Source organism: Camelus bactrianus, chromosome 7 (assembly GCF_048773025.1).
Source record: "Camelus bactrianus isolate YW-2024 breed Bactrian camel chromosome 7, ASM4877302v1, whole genome shotgun sequence".
NCBI classification, from domain to species: domain Eukaryota; kingdom Metazoa; phylum Chordata; class Mammalia; order Artiodactyla; family Camelidae; genus Camelus; species Camelus bactrianus.
The window spans coordinates 85,449,660-85,462,261 of NC_133545.1; positions in this window are offsets into that span (position 1 = coordinate 85,449,660).

Consider the following 12,602-nt stretch of genomic DNA (forward strand, 5'->3'; position numbering starts at 1 on the left):
ATTGCGCCCTGTGAATATAAAGACCAATTTTTCAGTCCTTACTCAGGCAAAACTATCTTTAGACTCAGTGGGAGTTTTTACTAAGTTAGGAATGAATTGGATTTAATAAACCCACAGCTGTGTCCATTTCAGCATTGCTTTCTCTCTAGGATTCATCGTATTTTTTTTAAAAAAAATTAACGAATGAAAAACTTTTGTATTACAAATACAATGAATAATTAAACAACCAGAGGCTAATTTTGATCGCTCTATTTCTGAAAGTTTTCTTGAAAAGATATCACTAGAGTAACAAAGGACACCCCCCAAAAAAAGCAAGGGTTTCATGCAAAATCTAATATTTTAAATTATATTTACTTTCTGCTCCTATGGTATCATCTTATGGATGTCTTCTGGATGCAAATAAAAAGAGCCTTAATTCTACAAAATATTTCAAATAAATAAAGGGAAAGGGGGGAAAGGGAAACTATATATAGAAAATCTGTCAAAAGAACCAGGTTCAGGTTTAGAATATTCCCATTCTCCCCTCTTCTTTTCAGAGGACATAGAAAGGGAAAATGCCATAATAAAACATGATTGCTTCCTATGATTATGAAATTCTAAAGGGAAAGCAATTTTTGCATTAGTATTGTGAAAAATTCTCCTGAACTACCCAGTTAAAACAGCTGTTTTAAATTCATCTGTAGCAACTGTAAAAGCAAATACTTCTATTGAAATTATGATGATAAAAGGTTCATCTCACCAATCAAGCCATATTTCCCCTCTGCAAACATTTGTGTGTGGTTGAAATTAGATAGCTTTCCCATCCCTGAACGATAGAAAGAACCACACCGGCTCCCACACAGAGATGTAAACAGAGTAGTTACAGCTGCAGTTGATGCTTCATGCAGGATTAAGTAATGCCTTGTGATCTATTCACAGGTAGTTTAGTTCCAGGCAAAATGGACTGGAAAAACTCAACCACCAAAATGATTCCAAAGCCGACTTAATGCAATAATTACATAGATTTGAAATATTAACAACTACTCCTTTCAATGTTACTTTAGAAAATTTCTTAATTAAAAATGTGTCCTGTAGAATTTCTAAAATGAATCTAATATATTTCTTCCAAAATTTAAAAGCATGGGTTTAAGACATGTGCTCTATATTTTAAAAATCTACATTTGTATTTGCTTATATCATATTAATAATAAAAAATGAAGGCTCAGTGTCTGTAAATAGTTTATTTATAATAAATAAAGTACATAATATGATATAAAATAATGTGTTACCATTACCATGGCTTAATATGTAGCAATAATGACAAATTTAGATATACTTTAAAACCAAGGTTATCTTCAAAATTGATAAATAAGGAAGGAAACTATCTATATAAGATCTAGTATAAAGTGAATACATTTTTTTCTTTTTTTATTAGAGAGAGTATAGAATAATCATGATTAAGAGAGGTTTGAAGCTCAGCATTAGTGAGAGGGTTATTTGAATGATATCATGCATTTTAAATGAATTGTGTTGAATTATGTCCCTGATTAATATAACAGCTTGCAGATATCTCCTTACAACCATGGTCATCACCTGATAAATCTCAAGGATAAGAGGTGGTGTCAGGAACTGTACATGATAAAACCATCAAACTTCAAAATAAGGGGGAAAGTAGGTTCCAGAATTATAAGAAAAAAAGTGTTTGACATGTAACAGAAGTATGAATCTAGAGTAGACCTATTAATTCTAGTCTGAAGATATTCATTATACATCTATCATTTTAAAGAATTGTGTCTAATTCTGACACTTAGATTAACCTAACCATAAAATGTACCTTCTTGTCATACTCAGTATCATAGGCAGACAGACATGTGATAAGGGTTTGTGGACAAGTGCTGTGAAGCTTAAAGAGGTAACACTAACTTTATCTAGGGAAGTGACAGTAGACTTTATATAGGGTGTAATTTTTAATTTCAATGTTAAGGAGGTAAGTAAGAATATTAAAGAGACATAAGCCATTCAGTGAATTTGAAAAAAAAAATGTAAAGTGCCAATTACAGTTTACTAAGAACAAACAAAGTAAAGCACAGTATAGTGGACTAAATAATGAACCAAGAGTCAGACAGTGTGGTTTTAGGTCCAATGCTAAGCTACATAAGATCAGTGTGTATATATATTTCCATAGATATATGTTTGTGTACAAACACACACACACACTAAGCTTATGTATATAGAAACTAGGCCCTGAAAAAGGTATATATGAAAAGAAGTATATTTTTTCAGGGCCTAGTATTCTTTATATAAAATAGGGATGATGTAAGTTTATTTTCTGTTGATCTATTGTAATTTACCGAAAAAGAATTCCACAAAGTGTATTTCTTTATTTAAACAACAAATTTTTAAGTATGATTATTAGGGCAGCAATCAAAGCTGTCCATTATTAAGTGCTTATTTAAGCTATGATATTTTATCACTGATGGTGCATGTATGGCTAATTTGTGGACATATGAACTGGACAGTAATGAATTGCACTTGCTTCAAAAACTGTATATAAATTTTCCATTATTAAGTTTATGGTAACCTGAATAATGGTGTCTAAGAACATACCACAATGCTCCATTTTGGCCTGTAGTGTTGAACACATATAGCTAATTTGTTTACCAAATTAGTAGACTTCAGAAGTTAGAAAAAGTGGCTAATTTAGAATTTAATGAGACATATGTGCTGGAATAATAATGTGGGAATAAAAAGTAAATTTGAAAAGAATACAGATTATCTTTATTTTTATTATTATTATTATATCTTCTAATGAAATTAAAAGCTAAATCAACAATGTTTCATGTGAATAGACTAGATGTTATCACAAGAGAATTTGTCTTTAAATCCCTTGAAGGAAAGATGTATCTTTTCTACTCTAGAACCCAGTTCAGGGATTGGGATATAGCGAGTCTTTCATACATAGCTTTGGAGCTGCAATTAACTGAAATTTACATAAGCCAACATGTACAATAACTTTACAACACTGCAGTTAAACCTGCCTCAACTAAATTATAGTGTCTAGGAGGAAGACACATAAAGTCTAGATGTCTTTGCACTGCATAGATCCAATCTGTAGTATCAAGGTAAGATTCAAGGAGATAACATTTATGAGATTCATTGACCATGCTTTTAATACTGGACATGTTAAACTTTATCAAAGCTATATCATAAATACTTTATTATAAAATCATATATTTTGTTAATTGTAAAATTTATCATAATTATTCATGTCTGTATCTGTCTCATAGGTGCACTTTGAATTCAGGGTTACTCACAGTAACACTGTGAGTTAGCATGTGGTATGATGACACACAGGGTGTGTACAATGTTTGCCAGTAAAATGGCTATTTAAAAAAAAAGAGCTGTGGTTTGTAGTATTTGCCAATTTTAACAAAGTAAATAGTCCCATCAGGGCCAATGTCCTGATACAAATGGACTCTCCACTGAATCAATAAATCTGAGATCCTGAGAAAAATTGGGAATATATTGGTAGCTAGTCTAGAAAAGAAGTAGCATCAGCAATTTGTAAATAGTTACAACATTCTCACATGGATAAGGATTAGATTTATTCTAAGTAGCTCTTTGAAGTACACCTAGAACCAAAGTTTAAAGTTATAAAAGAAAAGATATGTTTTTAAACAATTAACCAGAGCTACTTTGTATAGGGAAATATTTAAAATAGTTAACCAGAGTTACTTTGCAAAAATACTACCAAAAATTTTTTAAAACTTCAAAAATTGTAAACAAATAAGAAATTAACCACCTGTCTTCAGGAATTCTATAGGGACATTCTATATTAGCGAAGAACTGAATCATCTAACTCAGTGGTTTTTAAATTTCAGTATATCTGAATATGAGCAGCAGATTTTTTGGCTAGCTCCTCAACTGATTTTAATGTATAGGAATGAAAAGTCATTAGTGAAATTATTCTGTGATTTATTATTACAGTGTTACAATTACAAATAACTAGGCATAAATAAAAAACAATCCACAAACTTGAAATTGTTTTCAGTAGTTGAAGGGTGTAGTAAGACCTTCCTTATGAGCTCAAAAATTAAAGAAATTAAGTTGCTAAAATTCAGTGACAGGAGTTGGTTGACCCAACAGGGTTAGCAGAAGACTAAAACAATAAATAAAAGAGTAGATTCAAGAATTTCTTTCAAATAGGCAGTATAGAGGTAATTCTAAACAACGGGAGCTGCATTCTAGAATTTTTATGTAAACAAGGACATTTCTGATCTAAAGAGAAAATAAGATACAGACTAAAATAGAAATGAATTTAAAGGGAGCAAAGAAGCATGTACACAGTTACCATGCCTGCATTTCCACATGATGTAGAGAGAATATTTGCAACTAAATTTCTAATTTTTCTGGGCCCAGAGCCAACAGTGAGTTATTTTGAATAATGTTGCCCAAATGGGACATTTTGTTACATTTTCTAAATTTCTTGGGTTGCTTTCTATTTTTGCTAAATCAAGCCTTGGTTTGCCATGGAGCTTGACTGCAAAGAGAGCTGCACTGTAGTCACCTTCATGAGAGCATACCTTGGTCACTATTGTATATTCATGCCTAGCATAGCTCCTGGCAAATAATAAAAACTCACATATATATATAAAATAATGAATTATCACAGAGATAGTAGCATTCCATGATCTTCATGACACTCATCATTCTTAGTGTGAATAAATAGATTGGAATTCTTTTGTCAGCCTTAATCTTTGATGACATTTAGTCACTCAAAGCACTTGATCTCCTGTGATACTGAAGAAAGAAAATCTCTAGACCTGCAATGGAGGGCCAGATATAGCCTGCCTTATCCCCAGGCAAGCACACCCAAGTCCTCTAGTTAAAATAACCATAAGCAAATAGGCAAATAGATTTCACTATTTGCTATTTTCTTTGTTTATGCATTCATTATCTTATATCCATTATCATAGATGCTTATATTTTCTCAATATTCTATACATAACAAATAAATTCTCACATACAAATGGATATTGTTGGTTTATTGTTATTTGCTTGATTTTGTGTTTTATTTTGTAATTAATATTATGTATTTAAGATAAATTCTAAGTGCCAGGGCTCCAGTAAATTCTGTTGTATTCCCTTCTCCAATACCCACATCGTAGGCTGATCAGGAAAACTGTGTACGTGTGTCTACATTTTCTCACCATCTACTATCTCCTAAATTCCTTTAGATTGATTTATGCCTCCACCACTCTACTGAGACAGCTCATTACAAGGTTATTTATGAATGACCAAATCCAATAATCCTTTTCAAGTGCTCTTTTTCCTCTAATGTTTAATGTCTTCAGTATTATACATCTTCCCCTCCTGCTTGAATTCCCTTGTATTCCCTTCCAATGAACCCTCATGGCTCTCTTCCAAACTCTATCGATTGTTCTTCTCCATCTTTTTCATTAAATCATCTCTCACTTTCTACTTTTGGAAATGAATGATCTCCAAGGCTCTATTATTGACATTTTACTTCCCTCCCCGCCTTTTTTGCACTCTTCACACTCCCCGTTATTCAGATGTATTAAAAAATAATGGCACACAAGAAGCTTCCCAAATGCAGGATTGCTGTGAGGATTAAGTGAACTGATATGTTTAAAGAGCCTTGAAGCTTATAATATGCATTCAATAGATGGTACTAATTATTATATTTTCTTAAAATCTAAACACACTTTTTTCTGTTGTTTATTGGATATCAATAAAAATGTCTTACTAGCATCTCAAACTCAATCTCTAAAAATCAAGTTCTTTATCCTCCTTTCCCCAGTAAACACCCTCCTCTTCTGATTATCCTAGCTTTGTTATTATTATCACTATCCTTTTAACTTAATTTTCCATATGCAAAACTCTCCCTCCTAAAAGTCTTAATCTTTGGAAAATACATAGTTTAGTTAAGGTAATAAGGTCAGTATGTAGATATATTCAATCACTATGCAAACATAATAATCTGGTCCCAATTCTTCCTTTTATAGAGAAAGCAAATGAGGTCCAGAGAGTTTAAGTAACCGAGGCTAAGTGATCTGCTGATGTTCACAGAGCTGGTTCCAGACAGAATTAGATTTGTATTTATTGTCTTATATTTCTTAGAACTTTTTATGGAAAGAAGCATTTTGAATGTATAAAATATAAAAATAAAATGCTGTGAAAGAGAAAGTAAGCCCCTTATCAAATCATCTCTTACAAAAGGGCAGTGATATGTGTAATCATTTTATTATAAGAATTCATGTCAGGAAAAATCATTTTAGTTTATGAGAGATTGCTGATTGTCAAGCATGGAATCTTGCTCTCTGGCTGCCTCTCGACAGTCAATTGATATCTTTTTAAAAAGGCTTCGACCACCCGACACAGAGGCCAAAGTAAACTTAGGAAACTGAAGTTATGATTTGGGTGATATCACCAAACCCTCTTTGTTGTTCATTCTTTTCTGACTTGTGCCCCAGATCAAATAACTGGATCTTCTTTTTTAAAACTGAAACACCTCATTAGTAAAGAAAATTTTATATTTCTTGAACTCAATGGATAGAAAATAGATATCATTACATTTATCAATTCTGGGTTATGATGGGATTCTTTTTAAAGCTGCATACTTCAGTAAGTAGCTTGGTTGGTGAGATTGAATCAGCTGAGCTAGCTTTTCTCAAAATTAGGACTCAATGCTTCTTAAATACATAAAGGCCTAAAACTAATTATTCATCCCCTGTGTATACAGACTTTGTAACACTCTAGACCAAAAGAAACACTAGCCCTATATTTCCAAAGTACCATAATAACTTAATATGACAAATGATACTGAGTTGTTGAACTAATCCTTCATTGGCAACACATACATGGTGCTGACAGCTTCAGAGTAAGATCCTTTCAGTGTATTAGTGCCAGTTTTAGGATGGAAAAATCTTTCTCTTAAAATTCTAACAACTGCAAAAATTTTTTTTTTAATCTGTAGCATAATAGTTATGACTATGGACTTTAGAAGCTAAAATGTACAGGCTGAAATCCTATTTCTACCATTTATTAGCTGTAGACCCGGGCAAGTTACTTAGTCTTTCTGTGTCCCAGCTTTCTTATTTATAAAATGAAGTGATAATACATATGTCACAGTTTTGCTGTTGTGATTAAATAAGCTTATAGAAGGAAACTGTGTAGAGTGTTTGATGTTATTATTGCTATTATACATGAGAGGAGGCACCTTTTGGCACAAAAAGTTTTTTTTTATTAAATCTATGACAGTTTTTATAAATGAGATGATTTTATTTCTCAGAAGTTCTTATGCTTGCAATTTTGCCTTGTCTTCACTAGACAGAACTATTAATAGTAGACTTAAGAGAGTCAAGGACCTGAGAAAGCTAAGGTAATTGAATTTTTCTGAGAACAGTAACTCATAAGCAAATTTCCTTTTTATAAAATGAAATAAGTTCTTTACTTGAAAATTTGTTAATCTGTGGTTGATCTGGACTTTCCTGCTATTTTATAAATTGAAACATTCAAGCTCAAGGTGAAACCGGTTAATAATGAAAGATCATATGTCAACTTGCATAATTAAACACATGTGCTGGGGGGAGATCATTCTTTCTAATAGAAATCACTGCTTTCCTATCTATATCTTTTTCATGTAATTCCACTTAAAACTACAGTATAAAAATGTTTCATAGTAATGTGTCTATCTCCTTAACCATCCCATCTTCCTTCCTTGTATTGATGTACTGTGTTACCAAACATTTTTGCCTGACATGAATAACTGTATTTAATCCTCACCCCAACCTAGGAGAAAACTTTATAGATAAAAAAATGAAAGCATAGAAGTATTAATTATCTTGCAAATCAGGGAATCTGAAGTAAGGCATACATGCTAGCCAGTTTGTCTCTCACATCATCACACACTTGGGGACCAGGGTAGTCACAAATGGAAGTGAAGAAACAGCAACACCTTTCGGATTACATAAATTACAGAACATGATAAATTAACTAACTGTGTATAAATTATCACCATCTACCTTGATGTTACATTTATTCAATTACTATCAAATTTTGATTTAATTACAAAATGGATTTTTGTTTGGCTTTAGATTTACAAATTGTGTCCTAAATGTACTGAAATAGCTTTCCCTTGCCTAGCAAGATCGGCAACTTAAAGATACAATTTCATATATTGGTTTGTAAAGACATATAATCCCTTTTCAACGGATACTATGTCTTCTTTAAATAAATTCTAAACATAATATTTTTATTAGATCCTATTTTTAAGTTATTTCATTCAAATAGACTCACTGACATAGAAAACAAACTTATTGTTACCAAAGAGAAAAGAATGAGGGAATAAGGAATTTGGGATTAACAGATACACACTATTATATATAAAATAGAAAAACAAGGACCCACTGTATGGCATAGGGAACTATATTCAATATCTTGTAATAACCTATAATGCAAAAGAATCTCAAAAATAATATATATATGTATAACTGAATCACTTTGCCGTACACCTAAAGCACTATAAATCAACTATACATCAATAAAATTTTTTAAAAAATATGTTTAAAAATTAAAATATAAAATTTTAGCATACATTAAAAATAAAATTATTTCATTTAACATTATACCTCAGAAATTGACAGCATTCTATACAAATTGTTTTTAAAAACACACAGGTTTTAAAATTTACGCTGATAGAAAATCTTCCATTATTTTATTCTTACTATTGCAAATTGTTCTCATCTGCAGCATAAAAGAAGTCTAGATATTTAAAATCCATAGTTGCACAATTAAGCTTCACTGTGCATGTGCTCTGTTCTAGGTCTGATGGGAACTCTTGTTAATAGAAAATTAGCACGGTTCCTATGCTCCAAAACTCAGAGCCTTGTGAAATGGCAAATATTTAAAATACCAGAATTTAAAGAATACTATAAAAAAGTAGAAAATGAGGGGGAGGTTATAGCTCAGTCGTAAAGTGCAAGCTTAGGGTCCTGGATTCAATCCCCAGTACCTCCATTAAAATAAGGACGTAAGTTAAGAAATAAATAAATCTAATTACCTCCCCCAAACAAGCAAACAAAAAACAAACAAATTTTAAAAAGCAGAAAATAATATGGAGCATAGTTATTTAGTCCCCAACAGGTGGCATATACCATGTTTGAAGAAAACATAACTTGCTCTGCATCTTCAATAGTGACAATGAATTAGAAGTTGAGAACATTTTTTTCCCATTGAAAAGTTAATAGGTCGAAACAGTAAAAACATATGATATTCTTAATGAAGCAACGGAGATTCTTTATTCATTTACGCATTCATTTCAAGAGTTTTAATTTATCATCTTCTATGAATATTGATGAAAATGCTAAGGTGGCAAGTGGGGCTATATCTCAAAGGGGTTTGAATGTCTTCAGAAGGCTATTGGGAGCTTTGAATGGTTTGTAAATGAAAAGAGTATGAAAGGAATATTTGCCTTTTAAAGCTCTTACTGTGACAGTCATGTGGTTGACAATAGAGGGTAGGGGACCAGATAGAAAACACTAGCAACAGTCTTACGGACAGAATTAAGATATTGGCATTGAAGATGAAAGTAAGGGCGTTGCTTGGGAAAATCTTTAGAATGGTTGGAAAACTCACAGAATGAACTAGAGCTGTGCTGTCCAATATGGTAACCATTTGCCGCGTGTACATACTGAGCATGTGAAATGTAGCTGGTGTGACAGAAGAATTGAATTTTTAATTCTACCTAATTTTGATTAATTTGTTTAAAATTTTTAAACGGAAGTGTAAAAAGCTTTTTTTTTTCCTGTTAAATATAGCTTTATTATTTTGGTGGGACTTCCTTTTACTTTGCTTCATCATATAAAAAGCTATTGTTATATCATAGTCCATTTTTCCAGGGTGTGCATCATGTCTAGTATTAGGGATAATTTATCAGTGATCTGGTCGGTATCAAGGGATGGACACAGTTTGTATTATTTTTTTTCTATGCACCCTTACAACATTTTAAGGTGTTTATTTTAGGCAGAAAGCACAAGGTACAGTGAAGTCTGTGAAAACTGTTATTTGGTAATTAAATTAAAATACTTATTTAAACATAATATAATTTAATTATTTCTCTATATGACAAATAACTAGTAACAATTTTTTCAACTTGAACCAAGAAAAACTGCTATTCACAAAAAATCAACTATGATGAAGGAGTCAGTACTACCTTGGAAACAGTTGAAAGGAAAGCCTGGAAGTGCCATGTTACAGTTTGAATTATGAAGGGCAGTTGTAATTTGCTGCCTCAGAGAAAAATGAAAAAGCTGTTTGTAAAATAAAAAGAAAAAAATGATAATAAGATGTATGATATCAAGATGTTTTCAGCAAGTGTATAAATTTGATAAGCAGTTTCTTCTTAATAATAGAAAAGGAATTGAACAACTTAGTCACTTGAAATAAGAATTAAATGCTCAACAAAAATTTTTTTAAAGTGTTTAAGAGGATCTGAACTCTTAAATTTCGCCAGAAATAAATTGGCTCTGATACTTGCTCATAGACACACGTACACTCCCACAACCAACTTTAGGTGTAGCGATGGTGAAATAAATTATTAATTTAGTATTTTAGTTATGGCAATTTTGACACAAAATAATGAGGGAAAAACCTAAACCACTAATTTACAAAAAGTAAATTATCTTCTGTTAAAGAAACAAACAATTGCATGTAGTGAACAAGAATTTCTAATATCAAATTTCAGTTGATATTAAATTGGAAAAATTGCAAATACTCTTCTTTACATTTACATAAGCCATGTAATATGAGAAAACTGCCCAAATTAATATTGTGGTATGTTTTACGCAAAGGACTTCCAAATTCATGCGGAAATGTCAGTTAAAAACCTGAAGAATCAAACTCATGACATATATATTTTAAGAAAATTTATATCTGTTAAATAAATATTTCAGCTAGATATGATTTAATTAGTGTCTAACATGATAGATGGGTTGTTCCATATATTGTAGGTCAAGTATAAGGATTTATTTGAACTTAAAAACAAGAGACCATGTATCATTTCAAAGTTTCTTGGATATACTTGTTAAAAATCATTCAGTTGTTAAAAATCATACACGCACTAACCGTGAATCATCACGTTTGTGAAACTGTTGAAAGAAACGAGAAACAATGAATTCAAAGACCTATTTTTATTGCCAACGCTTCTCAGTTGAGTTCTGAACGATTTTTTATAAATATTTACCATCCTGTTACTTTCAATTCAAGATCCTCTTGAAATGAAAGGAATTCTTGCCAAATATTCAATAATCAAAGAGCAAAATCGGCAGTGTGCTTTATGCTTCCTCGCTGAAACCGTAGCAGATATGCAAGAGCTAAATTTTAAACTTCAGCAGAAGGAAAAGCTAACTTGTTAGAGGAATATGATTATTTATATTGAAAATAAGCACTTTATAATACAATGCGATGATAATTATTTCACATATTTTAACATGGATCAACATGCATAATATTTCTGTTACTAGTTAGCATTGGTAAGTAAGTTGGCTGCAAATGCTGTAAGAAAAATTTGAATAGTATTGTTGATATAAATAAATTTAGAGTTCAGTATACACAATGCCTCTTTCAAATTGATGTTAATAAAACTAAGATGACATAAAAGTGAATTTACTTAGCTTGGACAGAATTAGTTGTGAAACTTACATGCATTTGTTTTTAATGTCAGATCAAATCTTTCAAAGTTGAACAATTTTGTCAACAGAAATGAATATTTTAAAAAACATTTTTCATAACCTATTCAGTTCTTGTAATTTTTATTATCTTTGTGTCAACTTGCTTATATAAATTTAGTATTTCAATTGTAAATTTTATGATATCTAGATACACATCAAGTATCTGTTTATGAAAGTTTAGCATCTGGATTTTTATATGCTGAAGCTGCAAAATACACACTGGATCATAAATACTTTGTAGGGATAAAAAGAATGTAAAGTATCTCATTACTTCATTGATTACATGTTAAAATGCAACAGTTTTTGATTTATTGGATTAAGTAAAATATTTATTATAATAATTTACTGTGTTATATTTTTACTATTTCAAATGGATATTAGAAAATTTTATATTTCATAGGTAGCTCTCATTATATTTCTATTGGACAACAGAGAAAGAGAGAGAGAGAGATTGATAATCTCCATTTTCTGGGTCTAGGTAGGTTGAAATCATGTTACTTTTTATACTAAATGAGTTTCAGATATCTTAATAACAGTACATTGAACAGTAAAATATATGTGTATGGAGCTGAAATAAAATATCTTAAGTGAAGATAAAAATTTGATCCTTTCCAGTGAATAGGGATTGTATGGCTGATAGAAGAGAAAAGAGCTAGAATGCAACTCAGGACAATCTATAATATTTAAAGAGAAGTCCTAAAAAAAGAGGTTATGATGAATACCAAAAATAGTCAAGATCAACTTAAGAAGAAAACAAAAGCAGGTTTCTTTCTGGCAGGTAAAACCTTCCAAGACTATGAACAGAGTAATTAATTTTTTAGAATTAGGATTTCAAATGCTGTGCAAATAAATCCAAACTACAATGAAGTGTCA